Below are 22,136 nucleotides of genomic sequence, written 5' to 3'. Positions count from 1 at the left end.
TACATTTCGGTGTTCCTCAAGGTTCTGTTTTAGGACCACTATTGTTTTCACTATATATTTTACCTCTTGGGGATGTTATTCGAAAACATAATGTAAACTTTCACTGCTATGCGGATGACACACAGCTGTACATTTCAATGAAACATGGTGAAGCACCAAAATTGCCCTCGCTAGAAGCATGTGTTTCAGACATAAGGAAGTGGATGGCTGCAAACTTTCTACTATTAAACTCGGACAAAACAGAGATGCTTGTTCTAGGTCCCAAGAAACAAAGAGATCTTCTGTTGAATCTGACAATTAATCTTAATGGTTGTACAGTCGTCTCAAATAAAACTGTGAAGGACCTCGGCGTTACTCTGGACCCTGATCTCTCTTTTGAAGAACATATCAAGACCATTTCGAGGACAGCTTTTTTCCATCTACGTAACATTGCAAAAATCAGAAACTTTCTGTCCAAAAATGATGCAGAAAAATTAATCCATGCTTTTGTCACTTCTAGGTTAGACTACTGCAATGCTCTATTTTCCGGCTACCCGGATAAAGCACTAAATAAACTTCAGTTAGTGCTAAATACGGCTGCTAGAATCCTGACTAGAACCAAAAAATTTGATCATATTACTCCAGTGCTAGCCTCTCTACACTGGCTTCCTGTCAAAGCAAGGGCTGATTTCAAGGTTTTACTGCTAACCTACAAAGCATTACATGGGCTTGCTCCTACCTACCTCTCTGATTTGGTCCTGCCGTACATACCTATACGTACGCTACGGTCACAAGACGCAGGCCTCCTAATTGTCCCTAGAATTTCTAAGCAAACAGCTGGAGGCAGGGCTTTCTCCTATAGAGCTCCATTTTTATGGAACGGTCTGCCTACCCATGTCAGAGACGCAAACTCGGTCTCAACCTTTAAGTCTTTACTGAAGACTCATCTCTTCAGTGGGTCATATGATTGAGTGTAGTCTGGCCCAGGAGTGGGAAGGTGAACGGAAAGGCTCTGGAGCAACGAACCGCCCTTGCTGTCTCTGCCTGGCCGGTTCCCCGTTTTCCACTGGGATTCTCTGCCTCTAACCCTGTTACGGGGCTGAGTCACTGGCTTGCTGGGGCTCTCTCGTGCCGTCCCTGGGGGGATGCGTCACCTGGGTGGGTTGATTCACTGTTGTGGTCGGCCTGTCTGGGTTCCCCCCACCCCTTGGGTTGTACCGTGTCGGAGATCTTTGTGGGCTATACTCGGCCTTGTCTCAGGATGGTAAGTTGGTGGTTGAAGATTTCCCTCTAGTGGTGTGGGGGCTGTGCTTTGGCAAAGTGGGTGGGGTTATATCCTTCCTGTTTGGCCCTGTCCGGGTGTCCTCGGATGGGGCCACAGTGTCTCCTGACCCCTCCTGTCTCAGCCTCCAGTATTTATGCTGCAGTAGTTTATGTGTCGGGGGCTAGGGTCAGTTTGTTTATCTGGAGTACTTCTCCTGTCCTATTCGGTGTCCTGTGTAAATCTAAGTGTGCGTTCTCTAATTCTCTCCTTCTCTCTTTCTTTCTCTCTCTCGGAGGACCTGAGCCCTAGAACCATGCCCCAGGACTACCTGACATGATGACTCCTTGCTGTCCCCAGTCCACCTGGCCATGCTGCTGCTCCAGTTTCAACTGGCCTGGGCCCTAGGACCATGTCCCAGGACTACCTGACATGAGGACTCCTTGCTGTCCCCAGTCCACCTGGCCATGCTCCTGCTCCAGTTTCAACTGTTCTGCCTTACTATTATTCAACCATGCTGGTCATTTATGAACATTTGAACATCTTGGCCACGTTCTGTTATAATCTCCACCTGGCACAGCCAGAAGAGGACTGGCCACCCCACATATGCTCTCTCTAATTCTCTCTTTCTTTCTCTCTCTCGGAGGACCTGAGCCCTAGGACCGTGCCCCAGGACTACCTGACATGATGGCTCCTTGCTGTCCCCAGTCCATCTGACTGTGCTGCTGCTCCAGTTTCAACTGTTCTGCCTTATTATTATTTGACCATGCTGGTCATTTATGAACATTTGAACATCTTGGTCATGTTCTGTTATAATCTCTACCCGGCACAGCCAGAAGAGGACTGGCCACCCCACATAGCCCGGTTCCTCTCTAGGTTTCTTCCTAGGTTTTGGCCTTTCTAGGGAGTTTTTCCTAGCCACCGTGCTTTTACACCTGCATTGTTTGCTGTTTGGGGTTTTAGGCTGGGTTTCTGTACAGCACTTTGAGATATCAGCTGATGTACGAAGGGCTATATAAATAAATTTGATTTGATTTGATTTGATTTGTTCTGGGTGAGGTTTCACCATCATCTAATTTCTGGGTGAGGTTTCTCCATCATCTCTGTTCTGGGTGAGGTTTCTCCATCATCTCTGTTCTGTGTGAGGTTTCTCCATCATCTCTGTTCTGGGTGAGGTTTCTCCATCATCTCATTTCTGGGTGAGGTTTCTCCATCATCTCTGTTCTGGGTGAGGTTTCTCCATCATCTCTGTTCTGGGTGAGGTTTCACCATCATCTCTGTTCTGGGTGGGGTTTCACCATCATCTCTGTTCTGGGTGAGGTTTCTCCATCATCTCATTTCTGGGTGAAATTTCTCCATCATCTCATTTCTGGGTGAGGTTTCTCCATCATCTCTGTTCTGGGTGAGGTTTCTCCATCATCTCTGTTCTGGGTGAGGTTTCTCCATCATCTCTGTTCTGGGTGAGGTTTCACCATCATCTCATTTCTGGGTGAGGTTTCTCCATCACCTCCGTTCTGGGTGAGGTTTCTCCATCATCTCATTTCTGGGTGAGGTTTCTCCATCATCTCTGTTCTGGGTGAGGTTTCTCCATCATCTCTGTTCTGGGTGAGGTTTCTCCATCATCTCATTTCTGGGTGAGGTTTCTCCATCATCTCCGTTCTGGGTGAGGTTTCTCCATCATCTCTGTTCTGGGTGAGGTTTCTCCATCATCTCTGTTCTGGGTGAGGTTTCTCCATCATCTCTGTTCTGGGTGAGGTTTCTCCATCATCTCATTTCTGGGTGAGGTTTCTCCATCATCTCTGTTCTGGGTGAGGTTTCTCCATCATCTCTGTTCTGGGTGAGGTTTCTCCATCATCTTATTTCTGGGTGAGGTTTCTCCATCATCTCTGTTCTGGGTGAGGTTTCTCCATCATCTCTGTTCTGGGTGAGGTTTCTCCATCATCTCTGTTCTGGGTGAGGTTTCTCCATCATCTCATTTCTGGGTGAGGTTTCTCCATCATCTCTGTTCTGGGTGAGGTTTCTTCCACCATCTACAGGTGTCTTTTGTTTTGTTGAGAGGGAACTTAAATTGTGATATTACTGTATTCAGAATATTTACTAGTCTGGTAGACCAGAAACAACATTATCTCTAAGTTTTCTTTGTCAAAAGTCAAAAGCTGAATGTATTATATACATGGTATGAAGTCTAACCTTTGTCAGTGGAGCAAATCATGGCTGCTTGAGTTAACGTTAATCACTCATGATTTGTTTTGGCTAATTCTTCATTCTGCTTTTCTTGATTGAGTTGGAGAAAAGGTCCCATGTGAGTGGTTTCGTTTTCCTTTAGTGTTCTGAAAGTCTTAGCATGATGCCTCAGAGCAACATGCAAATAGCCATATAATCAAGAGTGTTGGCCTTGTCAGAAGCTCTGAGCAGGTTCACACACACACACACACACACACACACACACACACACACACACACACACACACACACACACACACACACACACACACACACACACACACACACACACACACACACACACACACACACACACACACACACACACACACACACACACACACACACACACACAAGTGGCTCTCTTGCAGGGAGACAGACATGGTTTGATCTGAGTACAATGTTTAGAGCCAGAGTTCTGTAGAGCTTGTCCTGGGCTAATTGGTCCCTCTGACCAGCATTATTTGTTCTTGGTGGGGTCTTTCTCTCCTGCGATAGTGTTACCTCATATATACCTTAAAGTATGTCCTTTTTCATTCTGAGGATGTGAGGATGAGGCTTTATGGAAAATGTCAGTCTGAAACTCGTGGTGACACAACATCCAAGGTCATGTTCATTAGGCACCTACGTAAGAAAACAAGGATGGACTATCTGGACTTAAGGAAGGCTCATTTTCATGTTATGTTGCACAACGTTGTAAAATGTTTGCCATTGTGTCCCCAAATGAAGAGGACCCAGGTTCCCAGTCAGTCAGAGGCCTAGTCTGAGGCTTGATATCTCAAAGTGGAGACAGATGTGAGTTCTAAATAGACCAGAACATACTAAATGTTTGTTGAAACACTAAACCAACAAAAAATAAGTTAGCCTAACTGTAATTTTCATTTTACATGCAATGTTGAACATTCCCCCTCAAACTCAATCGGACTTCAGATTTACTGGGTGAAACTGCATGCGTTTCTCTAAAGGAAGAATCAAGTGGAATGGTATGTGGTCTCAGAGTGGTGCAGTAGTTATTATGTGTCGTGGTAAAAGGATTACCTTACTGTTTGTAAAAACAAAAAATACCCTCATTAGGTGTCTGACATATCAGTTGGCATCAGTATGTCTTTAAACTGGTGCCAGTCTATGATTGATCCAGGTGGCAGGACACTTCTACACTGTGGTCTTGGCCCTTATGTTTATCTCGCACCTACATCACGGTCAACTACCTGCATCACGGTTAACGGTCAACTACCTACATCACAGTCAACTACCTACATCACGGTCAACTACCTGCATTATGGTCAACTACCTGCATCACGGTCAACTACCTGCATCACGGTCAACTACCTGCATCACGGTCAACTACCTGCATTACGGTCAACTACCTGCATCTCAGTCAACTACCTGCATCACGGTCAACTACCAGCATTACGGTCAACTACCTGCATCACAGTCAACTACCTGCATCATGGTCAACTACCTGCATTACGGTCAACTACCTGCATCATGGTCAACTACCTACATCACAGTCAACTCAACTACCTGCATCACGGTCAACTACCTGCATTACGGTCAACTACCTGCATCACGGTCAACTACCTGCATCACAGTCAACTACCTGCATCACGGTCAACTACCTGCATCACAGTCAACTACCTGCATCACGGTCAACTACCTGCATTACGGTCAACTACCTGCATTACAGTTAACTACCTGCATCACGGTCAACACAGTACTTGCATTACGGTCATCTACCTGCATCACGGTCAACACAGTACCTGCAACAGGGTCAAATACCTGCATCACGGTCAACACAGTACCTGCATTACAGTCAACTACCTGCCTCACGGGCAACTATCTGCATCACGGTCAATTACCTGCAATGAAGGGTCAAACTGCTCATTGTGAAAAGTGTCTGATTTCATTATAGAATGGAATTAGTGTTTGTGTTTACAGTTATAGTATGATTAGACCTTGGAGTGCTCTCTCAAGATGCTGTGGCTAGTCATTTACAGACAGAGGAGACTGAGGTACAGCCTGTTAGTCAAACCATGGTAGGGATGGTGGAGCGGCAGGTAGCCTAGCGGTTAGAGCATTGGGCCAGTAACCGAAAGGTTGCTGGATCAAATCCCCGAGCTGACAAGGTAAAAAAAATCGGTCATTCTGCCACTGAAAAAGGGTTGCCCGGTATGCCGCGATTGTAAATAATAATTTGTTCTTAACTGACTTGCCTATTTAAATAAATGCATAAAGAAAACAAAAACATGATGTTAAAGATGCCTGATACTAACACACTGGAGAGTACAACAGAAGATCCCTATTGACCACTATTTAACCCATGCTAGTTATTATAGTGTTCCTGAGTGTTCACTCACCTTAGGTCATGATTATTTTTTTCCCCTCTCATGGTTGAACTGTACGTCAGACATCTCTCCTCTCTGCTCTGTGTGCTGATAAAGAGAGAGACTGCCAGTGGATTACATGAAACTCAACTCCTGTAATCCTGTAAAGCATGCTGCCTCACATTAATCAGATCATCTCCTGCCTTACTTCCACGTGGGGGCTGTGTGTCTGTCTGTGTCTGTCTGTCCGTGTCTGTCTGTCTGTCCATGTCTGTCTGTCTGGCTGCTCTTATTTATGGTCTGTTAATTGTCACTAGCGGCAGGTAGCCTAGTGGTTAGAGAGTTGGGCCAGTAACCAGTAGGTAGCCTAGTGGTTAGAGCGTTGGGCCAGTAACCAGTAGGTAGCCTAGTGGTTAGAGCATTGGGCCAGTAACCAAAAGTTTGCTAGATCGAATCCCTGAGCTGACAAGGTAAAAATCTCTTGTTCTGCCCCTGAACGAGCCATTTAGACCGTCATTGTAAATAATATATTTTTCTTAGTAACTCACTTGCCTAGTTAAATCAAGGTTAAGAACTAGTCTCACTCACTTTTTATAAATTGTGCTCTCTCCGTTTATCTCCAGGTTCGCTAAACCAGCCCCTATGTTCCTCGATCCAAACTTTAGACGATTCTCCAAGATCAGCAACTTTTTCCCACCTTTTGGAATAAAAACGCAAGGTATGGACCTCAGTTTTGTATCTGTTTATTTCATCCACTGACATCCATGTCTTTGTTCATAGTTAGTCAAATCACAGTTGGATGACCATGAAGAATGGGGAGCTCCTGGTAGAGGATGCTGTTGCCTCGAGAAAGCCAAGTAGCTCACCTACAGGGAGGAGGATGTAGCTATGGGCTCTGGGTCAGTGCTAAGACGAGGGAGAGAACAAATACTGGCCTTATCGAGAAGAACATCACTGCTGCTCCAAGTTATGCAGGGATCAGGCCTCTATGCAGGGATCAGGCCTCTATGCAGGGATCAAATCAAATCAAGGATCAGGCCGCTATGCAGGGATCAGGCCTCTATGCAGGGATCAGGCCTCTATGCAGGGATCAGGCCTCTATGCAGGGATCAGGCCTCTATGTAGGGATCAGGCCTCTATGCAGGGATCAGGCCTCTATGTAGGGATCAGGCCTCTATGTAGGGATCAGGCCTCTATGTAGGGATCAGGCCTCTATGTAGGGATCAGGCCTCTATGCAGGGATCAGGCCGCTATGCAGGGATCAAATCAAGGATCAGGCCGCTATGCAGGGATCAGGCCTCTATGCAGGGATCAGGCCTCTATGCAGGGATCAGGCCTCTATGTAGGGATCAGGCCTCTATGTAGGGATCAGGCCTCTATGTAGGGATCAGGCCTCTATGCAGGGATCAGGCTGCTGTGCAGGGATCAAATCAAGGATCAGGCCGCTATGCAGGGATCAGGCCTCTATGCAGGGATCAGGCCTCTATGCAGGGATCAGGCCTCTATGTAGGGATCAGGCCTCTATGTAGGGATCAGGCCTCTATGCAGGGATCAGGCCGCTATGCAGGGATCAAATCAAGGATCAGGCCGCTATGCAGGGATCAAATCTATGCAGGGATCAGGCCTCTATGCAGGGATCAGGCCTCTATGTAGGGATCAGGCCTCTATGTAGGGATCAGGCCTCTATGTAGGGATCAGGCCTCTATGCAGGGATCAGGCCGCTATGCAGGGATCAAATCAAGGATCAGGCCGCTATGCAGGGATCAGGCCTCTATGCAGGGATCAGGCCTCTATGTAGGGATCAGGCCTCTATGCAGGGATCAGGCCTCTATGTAGGGATCAGGCCTCTATGCAGGGATCCGACCGCTATGCAGGGATCAGGCCTCTAAGCAGGGATCAGGCCTCTATGCAGGGATCAGGCCTCTATGCAGGGATCAGGCCTCTATGCAGGGATCAGACCGCTATGCAGGGATCAGTCCTCTAAGCAGGGATCAGGCCTCTATGCAGGGATCAGGCCTCTATGCAGGGATCAGTCCTCAAAGCAGGGATCCGACCGCTATGCAGGGATCAGGCCTCTATGCAGGGATCAGGCCTCTATGCAGGGATCAGGCCGCTATGCAGGGATCAGGCCTCTATGCAGGGATCAGGCCTCTATGCAGGGATCAGGCCTCTATGCAGGGATCAGGCCTCTATGCAGGGATCAGGCTGCTATGCAGGGATCAGGCTGATATGCAGGGATCAGGCCTCTATGCAGGGATCAGGCCGCTATGCAGGGATCAGGCTGCTATGCAGGGATCAGGCTGCTATGCAGGGGTCAAGCCTCTATGCAGGGATCAGGCTGCTATGCAGGGATCAGGCTGCTATGCAGGGATCAGGCCTCTATGCAGGGATCAGGCCTCTATGCAGGGATCAGGCTGCTATGCAGGGATCAGGCCTCTATGCAGGGATCAGGCCTCTATGCAGGGATCAGGCCTCTATGCAGGGATCAGGCTGCTATGCAGGGATCAGGCTGATATGCAGGGATCAGGCCTCTATGCAGGGATCAGGCCGTTATGCAGGGATCAGGCCTCTATGCAGGGATCAGGCTGCTATGCAGGGATCAGGCTGATATGCAGGGATCAGGCCTCTATGCAGGGATCAGGCCTCTATGCAGGGATCAGGCTGCTATGCAGGGATCAAGCTATGACAGCAAAGCATCAACCTGCCCCATCTTCCTGCACCTCACTTATCCATTCTAAAACAATGAGATCACCCATTTAATTAAAGTGTTTCATCTCATCGAAGTTTTACATAAATATTTTGGGTTCAATATTAATATAATGTAATCTGTTTTAATATAAATCTGGCTAAATGTAGTGATGATAACGAGTGTGTCAGTGCTCTAAATATCTCTGGAAAGGTATCAAGAGATGGCTGTGTAGTCTATCTCATCATGTTGCGTGTGCAGAACATGTTAAGATCATGTCTTGATGTTCATGGTTCTCGGTATCAGAGGAAGGGTGAAAGCTAGCTAGCGTTCTCGTAGAAATCTGTGACTCTGAGAACTGTGTCCATCAATGTCCTGCCCTTTGGCAGTAGCATTGAGAAGCACCAACACAGCACCACTGTCTGATCGTCACATCCTTCTGCCTACCAGTCACAGGCCCTGATTACCTCCCAGTCCCAGGCTTTTGATCCTCACACCGCAAGTATCCCACCCAAACACATGCTAATGGTGTAATGAGTCGCTACAATATGTAGCCTTGTCTTCAAAACAGCATCAGCTAATCAGTTTTATTTAATTGAACCTTTATTTATACAGGTTATTCTCATTTAAATGTGTTAATCAGTAATAATCAGTGAGGTATTTGTGGCCTGACTGCCTGCCCTCATGCTCATGGCTGATCTGAACCAGGAAGCCCAACCAACACAGACTCTCTTCTCCCATCCAACTAACAGGTCCTGGCCATTTTCTGTTCTGAGGCTCAGTAGTAGGGCTCCCGGGTGGCGCAGCGGTCTAAGGCACTGCATCTCAGTGCTAAAGGCGTCACTTTAGACCTTAGTTAGATTCTAAGCTGTATCACAACCGGCCATGATTGGGAGTCCCATAGGGCGGCACACAATTGTCCCAGCGTCGTCCGGGGGTAGGCCGTCATTGTAAATAAGAATTTGTTCTTAGCTGACTTGCCTAGTTAAATAAATAGGTACGTTTGTGGGATCACACTGAACATAGGTTATTAAGGTCATACGTAAGCCCTTCTTTTGATGTTGATCGGTTGGTAGATCTGATTGGAGTCCTTCATTGTCAGAGATTTGTTTTGTTCTGGAATGTGCCCAGTCTAGGTCCCACTCCCTTACAGATGATGATATGGTAGCTTAGCCCTCTCATCTGATATCAGCTGTGTGGTTTGGCTGGAAGGAGAGACAATCTTTTCAACTGATTCCATCCATCCTGATTGATCTAGTCTGTTTGTATCTGGGATATCACCGCAGTAGTCAACAGCTCGAATGCGTCCCAAATGGCACCCTATTCCCTATATAGTGCACTACTCAATAGCAGTGCACTATATAGGGAAAAGGGTGCGATTTGAGAAGTAGCCCTATCAGTGTTAGTCACACTACAGATATCCAAGAAATTTTGGACGAAGATGTAACTGTCTCCACAACAATGCTGTTGACAGCTTCTGAGCGACCCTTAATTATTATATCGTAGATTGTGTCACGGAAATGTGTTATTCGTTTAAATCATGTGTCAAATAGGGACTCTGTTTTTATGGACTGAATCCATAAAAGTTCAAAAATGACTCATGACAAATGAAAAGGTCTGATTCCATAACTCTGTGATTCCATTATTCCATTATGTCTGACTAAAATGTCATCCTTGGGTCATGTGGGAGTACGATTCCATCTTATGATCTCCATTGTATCTGAGAAACAGTATCTAATGACAATTTAATGCCCTGGCAATTTAGTTGAATGTCAATAATCCTGAATAGCACGCAACTGCTAGGCTATACAGTCAAATCGTGTGGACTTTCGTCTCGTGTTAAATGGTCCAGCGTTTCAGAGCTTACATCTGTTTTCCCAATCATTTTCATCCTGATCCCCGGAATTATAGGGCACGTGTATTTACCCTCATCAATTGCATAGAAAACATCCAGATTGAAGTTATTCTTTACTCTACACTTTTTTTCTTCCTCGAATAACAGTCTAGATAAATAGCCATTTATATAATGTTGTATTGAAAGAACCAGAGCATCTAAGATTCCAGAGGTGTCGTGATGTAACCTCATTCCCTGAGGTCCAAGGATTGTTGCCCGCATCAGCCTGGAGAATGTGCTTGTTTAAAAATGACCTTCCTCTAACCGGGGATTTCTTCGTGTCCTGTCGTTTTCCCTCTCAGTATCTTAAGCTGTATACTGTATTCCTGCGTCCTAAATTGCACCCTTTCCCCTATATAGTGCATTACTTTTGACCCATAGGGCTCTGGGCAAAAGTAGTGCACTGTATAGGGAATAGGGTGCCATTTGGGACTCAGCGCTTCTCTGCTCCGACCCAGGAGGTGTACATGCTCTGCATGAGGCCCTGCTCTTACCTCTCTGTCCTGGACTGCCTGCCTGGCCACCCAGATATCTCTGATGGTTGTATAACATGAAGAAGTGTTCACCTCCCCTCTGTCAGCCCACCCAGCCTCTCCTCTGACTTCATTCCCTGGTTCGTTTATCAAAGTGTTCAAGTCCATCAGGTTTACAACACTACCTTGGTCTCTCTGCTGAGGTGATGATGCAGGGTGGGATTTATGTGTTGAGAGCCTCTTTATTACAGGACTTTCATCTTCCACTCAGATGCTGTGTTTTTCTCCTCTTCTCTCCTCAGAAAAGATCATAGATAATATTCTGACAGCAACGAAGAGCTATGGTCTGGGAGAGGAGCTGGACAGGTATGTCACACCTCCAGCACCATAACAGGTCTATTACAACAACGGGGATGTCTAGGGGAGTTTAAAGGGGTTTATGCCAGGACATTCAGAAAACTCTGGAGCTGTCTCAGAAAAGCTATTGTCTGGTCCCAGATCTGTTTGTGCTGTCTTGCCAACTCCTATGGCCAAAACAACCATTAGATATGAGTTGGCTAGAAACCACAAACAGATCCGGGACCAGGCTAGAAATATGTTTTTCCAATCCAGGACACTTTGCTGAGTAATTTTACTTCCAACATAAGGATTAATGAATTATAATCACACAGGCAGCAGGCAGCTGTTTTGGTAGTTTTATAATTTCATTTCTGGCCAGCGTTCTGTCTTTTTAGGTCTTGGTTCTTTCCACAGCCACTAGAATCTGCAGACCTGATTTCATCAACTAAGGAAATTGAGAATGTGTTTATTTTTCCACATGGAATGTAGAACTCAGACTAAACATAGGTCACATTCTCTAAAACATAAGACCCAATAGCGAAAGCTCAACTACATATCATATCAGAATCAAATGAATCACTGTGCAGTACTTGGTATGTTCTCACTTCACAAACCTCAGAACTTGTGTTACTGCTGTTTTTTCCCTACTCTTCTAGTCAGAGTTGTAAGAAGTGCATCATCATGGGAAATGGTGGTATTCTGGCCAACAAGTCTATGGGTGTGAAGATTGATGAGTACGATGTGATTGCAAGGTCAGTTAAGGCACATTAATTAACACTAGGATTCTTAAATAATCTTCCCTAGATTCCTTTCATCCTCTCTCCTCACCTTCTCAAAATCTCTAGAAGAGAACATCCAAAGTTCCTTCCCTCCGATATGTTTTGAGAAGGAGGCAAAGAGAGAGGATGCGAGGAATTGAGGAAAGACAAATTGAGAAAGAGCCCAGGTTAGGTGATTGTGAGAACCCTGCGTTTATCGATTCATAATCCCAGTCCCCCTGTGTGTGTTGCAGGTTGAACGAGGCTCCAGTGTCTGGCTATGAAAAGGATGTGGGCTCCAAGACCACCATGCGTATCACCTACCCAGAGGGAGCCATCCAGAAGACTGAACGCTACGAACAGGACTCCCTCTTCGTCCTCTCTGCCTTCAAAGCTCTCGACTTCAAATGGCTGCGGTCCATAATCTTTAAGGAGAGGCTGGTAAGGGAAATGAGCCCTTTTTCACACTACTGAGTTGAGCCGAACCAAGGCAAGCCAGGCTTGTAATATTAACCCAGCAAACAGGCAACGTTCATATAATGTTAAATAACGTTCAAATTGAGTCCTAATGTATAGAGAAGACATTATAGCCACCGGATGGGAACTTCCCTGGAGAGCTCTGTCAATGTTTGGGGAACTTGCCATTTTAACCATCACAGAGCGCCCCTACTAATGTTCTGGAAATGCAATGTTTGGTTAACCAGGCTAACCAGTAGAGGGCAGTGGGAAGTTACTGTAGACTTCAGAGAGAATCCCTGGACTAACTTTACCAAGCCATATGCACCTGTTTGTCCTGTGTAAACTATGGTGTCACACTGTGCCCAGGAAATATCAGGGTTAAGAAATGGCATCAAATCAGACCCCATGTGACAATAAGTAGAAGACATTTACCCATCTTTACCACACTGTTTAATTCAATTGGATAATACTAGATAATAGTAGGCTTATATTCTTATATTCTCACTTTGGAACTCAGAACTTGTTGTGACTGGAGAATAATGTGTCATTATACCACTTGTTTGAGGAATATGTATGCTGTGTGGAGGAATGGACACATTAGAGGACAAGTGCCAGCGTGCTGCATGTTGTCAGTCTGTGAGACAATCACCAATTGGACATAGTGTGAGCCAGTACTATAGACTAACAGAGTGGATGTCTTTTTATTCAGGCTTAGCTTACAACTTAAGACCATTGAAGGGCAGTCCCTTCTTTTGTTCTACAGGTAGTGTATAGTTCTTCTCTCAGGTGAGGGACAGACACTTAATGATGTAGTTAATTGGCATGTCTCTAAGAGTGAATAACTCCTTATCTCTTTAAGGAGAGTCTCTCTCTCTGTCTCTTATCTGACAATAGTAACGAAGGTGCTTTGTTGCATACATCTGGGCTCCATTGTTAAAGCCCAGTATCTTATGGTACATAGCAGAGGCTGCTGCCATTACAGTAGTAAGTTTACCTCAAGGACAGTGTGTATGCCCTGTAACTCTACTCCCCCAGCTCTGCTAAAAGTGAGAAACTAGAAACATTATAGTTGTTCTGTTGTTGTATTATTATCTATCCTGATGCCTGATTACCCTGATTACCCTGATTACCCTGCTTACCCTGATTACCCTGATTACCCTGATTACCCCGATTACCCTGCTTTCATGTACATACAGTATCTCCCTCAAATACCTTGTACCTCTGCACATTGATCTAGTACTCCCTATATATAGCACAATTCTTGTGTATTTTATTTAATTCCTTGTGTTACTTATTTTATTATTATTTCTAAATTCTGCACCGTTGATAAGGGCTTGTAAGCAAGCATTTCACGGTAAAGTCTACACCTGTTGTATTTGATACATGACAAATAAAAGTTGATTAGATTTTGGGGATTTTGTTGACATACGTGACCAGTTTAAATTTAGCTCTAGAGAATTTGCTTTTTGTTTTCACACACAGTAATTTAGTATTGGATAGCGCTGCTCCGTATACTCAGGTTATGACAGCTTTGAGGGGATGTTTATCAGGATTAGGAGAGGCTTTCTTAGGGAACATGGCCACTGAAAGAAGCTCAATCCCCTAGCTAGCTAATATACCTGAATACCCTTGAGTTGTGCTCGCTAAGAAAACAGAGCTTTTACCTCTGGTCTCTTCAAGTCTACATGCATTACGGTTTGCACTTGCTGTTCAGAGAGAGAAAGAGAGAGGGGGGGGGTAGAGAGAAGAAGGAGAAGGGGGGGGGAGAGATACTTGTGTGGGAAGTACAGTGCATTTGGAAAGTATTCCGACCCCTTATCCACATTTTGTTACATTACATCTTTATTCAAAAATTTAATCGACACACAATACCCCATAATGACAAAGCGAAAACAGGTTTTTCGAAATGATTGCAATTGTATTAAAAATAGAAAACAGAAATACCTTATTTATATAAGCATTCAGACCCTTTGCTATGGAACTCTGAAATTGAGCTGAGGTGCATCCTGTTTCCATGTAGATGTTTCTACAACTTGATTGGAGTCCACCTGTGGTAAATTCAATTGATTGGACATGATTTGGAAAGGCACACACCTGTCTATATAAGGTCCCACAGTTGACAGTGCATGTTAGAGCAAAAACCAAGCCATGAGGTCGAAGGAATTGTCCTTAGGGCTCCGAGACAGGATTACGTCAAGGCACAGATCTGGGGAAGCGTACCAAAACATTTCTGCAGCATTGAAGGTCCCCACGAACACCGTGGCCTCCATCATTCTTAAATGGAATAAGTTTGGAACACCTAAGACTCTTCCTAGAGCTGGCTGCTGGGCCAAACTGAGCTATCGGTGGAGCAGGGCCTTGGTCAGGGAGGTGACCAAGAACCCGATGGTCCCTCTGACTGAACTCCAGAGTTCCTCTGTGGAGATGGGAGAAGGACAACCATCTCTGTGGCATTCTACCAATCAGGCCATTATGTTAGAGTAGCCAGACAGAGCCACTCCTCAGTAAAAGGCACATGACAGCTCGTGATATTTCCTTTTTTATATATACATTTGCAAACATTTCAAAAAATCTGTTTTTGCTTTGTCATTATGGGGTATTGTGTGTAGATTGATGAGGGGAAAAAACAATATAATCAATTTTAGAATAAGGCTGTAACAAATCAAAATGTGGAAAAAGTCAAGGGGTCTGAATTCTTTCAGAAATCTCCACAGGATAGTCTGCCCTACTGTCATTCATTCAAGTTTCTGCAAGCCTACCACACATGAGCAGCTTGCCCCAAGCAAGCTTCATTAGACTGTTGGAGCAAGCTATGCTTTCAGAATGCCTGGCGGGAGGACAGACTGATGGAAGAGTACAATGAGGATAATGGGCGGACAGATGACCTATGAGTTGATATTGATATTGTGTAATTTCTCTCTCTCTTTAAACCCTGCTTGTAAATTTATATGAATGTGATAATAACAATACATTTTAATCCATAGGTTCCCTCTAATTTAACTCTTTATTACAGACCAGTGAAGGTCAGAGTAGCGTTCTAAGGTTGGGCTCTGACATGGTTTTAAGGTTAAGGTTAGAGGACTGGGACTGATATGCTTTTGGTGTCTGAGAAGAAAAATGTCAATCTCTGGTTACAGTCACTGTGGTCATTCCTTCATGGTTGAATGGAAATAGAGCACATGGGACATGTTGTTAAACTCAGCAAACCTGATTCTCCCTACCTTCCTCTCTTCATTCTCCATTCTTTAGAGAAGGATGGGTCAGATTCAAATGGTATAGTATTGTATCTGAAAGTAGGCATAAATAAAATAAACATATTGGGGAATGAAGTACTCTTTTCATCCATGTGTATAGGGTCTCCACAGACAGACTCCCTCCTGTCCCTGCTCTGATCACTTTGAACAGGAGGGGGGTCTGAGAGTATAGGGTTCAGAGGGCTGTGGGCTGGCAGACTAATGGATTCAGGGGTCTGATGCACATCAGAGAGCAACAGTAGCTCTGTGAGAGGAGACCTGGGCTCACCTGGTCTGCTCAGTGCCGACAGACAGACAGACAGACAGACAGACAGACAGACAGACAGACAGACAGACAGACAGACAGACAGACAGACAGACAGACAGACAGACAGACAGACAGACAGACAGACAGACAGACAGACAGACAGACAGACAGACAGACAGACAGACAGACAGACAGACAGACAGACAGACACACTCTGAGTCAGCTAGTCATGACAGTCATACTGCGATTCCTCTACTCTTTCTTTATTGAGTCTTTAAATGGCCTTGCGTCTCAAGAAAACACGTCACTTATGTATGCGCACATAAAGCCTTTTTTTTTATTCATTTTGATTTCACCTTTATTTAACTAGAAAAGTCATATAAGAACAAATTTGTATTTACAATGACAGCCTACCAAGAGACAAGAGGCCTCCTGCGGGGACGGGGGCTGGAATTAAAAATGTAGGACAAAACACACATCACGACAAGAGAGACACCACAACACTACATAAAGAGAGATCTAGGACAACAACACAGCATTGAAGCAAAACATGACAACACAGTATGGTAGCAACATAACAACAACACAGTAGCGACACAACATGGCAGCAGCACAACATGGTAGTAGCACAACATGGTAATAGCACAACATGGTACAGAAATTGTTAGGCACAGACAACACAAAGGGCAAAAGGGTAGAGACAACAATACATCACGTGAAACTGCCACAACTGTCAGTATGAGTGTCCATGGTTGAGTCTTTGAATGAAGAGATGGAGATAAAACTGTCCAGTTTGAGTGTTTGTTGCAGCTTGTTCCAGTCGCTAGTTGCAGCGAACAGAAAAGAGGAGCGACCCAGGGATGTGTGCTTTGGGGACCTTTAACAGAATGTGACTGGCAGAACAGTTGTTGTATGTGGAGGATGGGGGCTGCTGTAGGTTTCTCAGATAGGGGGGAGTGAGGCCTAAGAGGGTTTTATAAATAAGCATCAACCAGTCTGTCTTGCGACAGGTATACAGAGATGACCAGTTTACAGAGGAGTGCAGTGATGTGTCCTATAAGGAGCATTGGTGGCAAATCTGTTGACCGAATGGTAAAGAACATCTAGCCACTCGAGAGCACCCTTACCTTCCGATCTAGAAATGACATCTCCCTAATCTAGCATGGGTAGGATGGTCATCTGAATCAGGGTTAGTTTGGCAGCTGGGGTGAAAGAGGAGCGATTATGATACAGGAAACCAAGTCTAGATTTAACTTTATCCTGCAGCTTTGATATGTGCTGAGAGAAGGACAGTGTACCGTCTAGCCATACTCCCAAGTACTTGTATGAGGAGGCATAATATAATAACAATAGATTTGCTTGTCATGTATGGAGCTGTAGTAAAGTCTTTCAATGAATCTTATTAGGACAAAGTAACATAGCCCTGGATACTACTGTATACATTAGTTTCACACGGTATGGCATCTACACAGTATAATCACAGAGTTTATAAACCCTTAGGCGCAACATCGCCAGAAACAGACCAAGCAGACCAGGCCAGAGAAGCAAATGAAAGAAGTGAAACATTCTTCTTTAGTTAGTTAATTTTCTATAAATCTAAGTGCACAACCTAGATTCAAGTCAATGTCTTAAGGAGTTGAACATGTTATTACTCCAACCTCACGAAAGTGTGAAACTGACACGTTTTCATTTTCGTCAAAACAAGCAGTGGCTTTGATTTGATGGCCTGTACATGTGCAGTTTGGCGTGAGACGACCTTTCGACCCGGGGACCTGTTTCTGCGCGTGAGCTTAGCTAGTCAACGTCGCCATGACATCGCCTACAAACATTCTTAGGGATTTCTACAGTTTCATCCTATCTTCATGCTGTACTGTCTTTGGTATAATGTGTGAGTTAGTAATCTGAGGATATGGAGTAAATGTGTAAGGCTTGACACTAGCGCTTCTACCACTACACAGTCAAAATAGACAAACAATGTTGTATTAAAGATTCAATTCTTAGAAATTCATTATGAGACCAGCCTCATTCATAAGCTTTTAGAAGGAGGGAGCTCAAGTTGCGACTCATACTACTGCTAGGCTGCAATTACCAGACGAGTAGGCACACACACACACTCACACACACACACACAATTGTCAGTGGTTCTGAATGAGGGAGAGTGTTGGCTGGCAGTAGCCTGATTGTACATAGATAACAGTAGTGTAGACAGAGGCAGGGACTGAGTGGTTGCATTGTACTATGAAGAGCACCAATTACTCTCATGGCCTACTCATAGAAGGGTACAACTCTAGCCTCAGTGTTCTCCAGGGTCAAAGTGCGCCTCATTTAATACAATGCGCTCATCCCACATGACACCCTATTTCCTTTATTCTGCACTACTTTTGACAAGAGCCCTATATAGGGAATAGAGTGTCATTTGGGACACATCCTGTGCTAATATTCAAAGTATTCTTTTGAACCAAGGGGGAATTTATCACATCAGTGTGGTTGGTACAGTTTCACAGAATACTGCTGTGACTGTATGCCTATGAGGTGTCTAGCTATTTGATCCTCCCTCCCCTCCTCTGTACAGATGGGTTACAGACCTGGGTTCAAATAGTACTGGTTTTCTTTTATATACTTTGGAGTGTTTGATTTTGCCTGGCCTGGAGTGCCAGATGGTCAGGGAGGGTTTGCACTTTTGGGAGTATTCCATTGTTTCCATTTCAGCCAGAGCAAGCTCAATCAAGTGCATAAGTATTTAAAAGAAAATGAACCCTGTTTGAACCCAGATAGGTCTGTTGGGTTTCCCATCCCACTGGCCGTTTCTCTCTGAGTGAGTACGGGTTGAGTGGAGAGGAGGTGTTGGGTTGCCTTCTCAGTTAGACAACAAAATGGTTCCCGTTACACAGGATTACCAGCTGGCCTTTCAGTTAGAAGCTTAGAGCTGGAGCTGGAGCAGAGTGATGATGCTACGCTAACATCTTACACCAGTGGCAGCTGGTGGAGGGAGGATGGGCTCTTTATAATGGCTGGAATGGAAAGGTAACAAACATGGATGTTGTGATTGAAAGTGACATACCAGCGATGTGTTGTTTTTAACTGCAGCAAGACCAACATACCTGCCTACTGTGTTGTGTGGTAGCACATCTCGGTCCCAGGCCAGGTATCCCAGTAACTGGTCCTACACAGCCCATCAGGAATGCTCCTTGAGCCTTAGCTAATTACCCTAATGGACAGGGTTATATTGATACAGCAGGGTCTTTTTGCTTTTCTGGTTTTTCATCTGTGTTTTTAATGCCCCTCGCCTATCCCTCTCCTCTCGGTACCTCTCGTCATGGTAATGCTTTCTTCATTATTTTAATGAACAATTTATTAACAACAAAAAATACATGATATGACAAATACAGACTATTATAAACATAATATAAAACCAGATAATGATATCAGACACACCAAAAACAATATCATTTTTTAAATTAAATAATAATAAATAATAGCACCACTGCTACACTACATTAACAGCTGACTTCAGATACATTCCAATATGAGAACAAAAACAGTACAACCTCAACCCCTAAATCTTACATCCATCCATCCTGCCCTCCCACCCTCCCTCCCTCCAATCCACCCACCCCTCCCTCCAATCCACCCACCCCTCCCTCCAATCCACCCACCCCTCCCTCCCTCCAATCCACCCACCCCTCCCTCCAATCCACCCACCCCTCCCTCCAATCCACCCACCCCTCCCTCCAATCCACCCACCCATCCCTCCAATCCACCCACCCCTCCCTCCCACCCACCCTTCCCTCCAATCCACCCTCCCTCCCTCCAATCCACCCTCCCTCCCTCCAATCCACCCACCCCTCCCTCCAATCCACCCTCCCTCCCTCCAATCCACCCTCCCTCCCTCCAATCCACCCTCCTCCCTCCAATCCACCCACCCCTCCCTCCAATCCACCCTCCCTCCCTCCAATCCACCCACCCCTCCCTCCAATCCACCCTCCCTCCCTCCAATCCACCCACCCCTCCCTCCAATCCACCCTCCCTCCCTCCAATCCACCCACCCCTCTCTCCAATCCACCCTCCCTCCAATCCACCCACCCTTCCCTCCAATCCACCCTCTCTCCCTCCAATCCACCCACCCCTCCCTCCAATCCACCCTCCCTCCCTCCAATCCACACTCCCTCCCTCCAATCCACCCTCCCTCCCTCCAATCAACCCTCCCTCCCTCCAATCCACCCACCCCTCCCTCCAATCCACCCTTCCTCCCGCCCTCCAATCCACCCACCCACCCCTCCCTCCAATCCACCCAACCTCCCTCCCTCCCTCCAATCCACCCACCCCAGCCTCCAATCCACCCTCTCTTCCTCCAATCCACCCTCTAATCCACCCTCCCTCCAATCCACCCACCAACCAAGGCATCATACAAATATATACTATTAAAGTCAATTAAATAGGACAGAAACAAACAGAAAAACAGTAAAATAAACAAAAACCATGGAAAAAGTTCAATAAAATTCATATCAGCACAAATGACCACCAAAACAGACATGACAGCTTACCAAAATATGCAAGTTCCACTAAGTAAAAGACAGGCTCTCCACATATTGTATTAATGGAGCCCAGGTTAAGTCAAACTTCTGTTGGGACCCAAGCACAGTGTACCTGACCTTCTCCAGAGACAGAGATGACATCACTTCCTTAACCCACTGCATAAAGGAAGGCAGCTTTGCAGACTTCCAGTGAAAGAGGACTTAGCGGCGAGCTAGCAGCGAGGCAAATGCGATGCGTGGTAGCATTCTGGTCTCGGAAAAGTACCCCAAAAATGGCATTGAACGGGTTGGGGCTAACAGTTGTATTACACATATGTGAGAATGCATCAAAGGCCACTCAAAGAGTGTGGCCTGGAATCCACTCAAAGATAAAAAATAAAAAAACATTTATTTCACCTTTATTTAACCAGGTAGGCTAGTTGAGAACAAGTTCTCATTTACAACTGTGACCTGGCCAAGATAGAGCACAGCAGTTCGATCAATTTGTAAGTCATACAAAATGTAATGTAATGTAAATGTACAACACAGAGTTACACATGGAATAAACAAACATACAGTCAAAAATACAGTAGAAAAAAAGAACAGTCTATATACAGTGAGTGCAAATGAGGTAAGATAAGAGAGGTAAGGCAATAAATAGGACATGGTGGCGAAGTAATTACAGGTTGCAGTGGTGGGTAATATATGGGGCTTTGGTAACAAAACGGATGGCACTGTGATAGACTACATCCAATTTGTTGAGAAGAGTGTTGGAGGCTATTTTGTAAATGACATTGCCGAAGTCGAGGATCAGTAGGATGTTCAGTTTTACTAGAGTATGTTTGGCAGCATGAGTGAAGGATGCTTGTTATGAAATAGGAAGCCAATTCTAGATTTAATTTTGGATTGGAGAGTATTTAATGTGAGTCTGGAAGGAGAGTTTACAGTCTAGCCAGTCTAGCCAGACACCTATGTATGTGTAGTTGTCCAGTTGGTATGTTCTAACGCCAGGGTCAGGACCACCCATACGTAGAATGTATGCACAGACTGTAGTGATCCTGGGCATATATTATTATATATTATTATTATTATAAGTCAGGACCGTCCAGAGTAGTGATCCTGGACGGGCAGGCAGGTGCGGACAGTGATCGGTTGAAGCATTTAGTTTTACTTGCATTTAAGAGCAGTTGGAGGCCACGGAAGGAGAGTTCTTTGGCATTGAAGCTCATCTGGAGGTGTCCAAAGAAGGGCCAGAGGTATACAGAATGGTGTTGTCTGCGTAGAGGTGGATCAGAGAATCACCAGCAGCGAGAGCGACATGTAACTGGAAAGAGTTGATATGAGACCATTTGTTAAAACGTAGGCATAAGAATCATGTAAGAGATTCAAAAAGGTAGCCCCATTCCACACAGTCAAAGGCCTTGGTAACATCTAATGACAAAGCAATTGTTGGAGCGCTTGAGTCCTGGCCAGCACACTATATGTTGATCAGCCTTCAAAGGTTATCTGAGCTATAAGGGTGGGGGATAAAGCCAGTCTGATCCAGGTTGATGATACTACCAATGAGCGTAGACAATCTGTTTGAATGCACCTTTGCTAAGATCTTTTCATCATAATTAATAAGAGAAATCTGCTAATATCCACTCGGATCAAGTGGATCTTTCCCTTTTTTGTGGATAAAAGAGATAATTGCTGTATGCATGGAAGAGAGTAAAGATGCAACTT

At 45.1% G+C, this 22,136-nt stretch overlaps 1 pseudogene; it reads left to right on the top strand.

The window, feature by feature from the left end:
• LOC123996744 overlaps positions 1 to 22,136 on the top strand; it is an 82,649-nt pseudogene that overhangs the window by 38,276 nt on the left and 22,237 nt on the right.

The sequence above is a fragment of the Oncorhynchus gorbuscha genome, linkage group LG15 (genome assembly GCF_021184085.1).
Source record: "Oncorhynchus gorbuscha isolate QuinsamMale2020 ecotype Even-year linkage group LG15, OgorEven_v1.0, whole genome shotgun sequence".
Classification (NCBI taxonomy): domain Eukaryota; kingdom Metazoa; phylum Chordata; class Actinopteri; order Salmoniformes; family Salmonidae; genus Oncorhynchus; species Oncorhynchus gorbuscha.
Note: the sequence above shows the minus strand (reverse complement) of the source record. Positions and strands in the feature narration are given on the sequence as shown.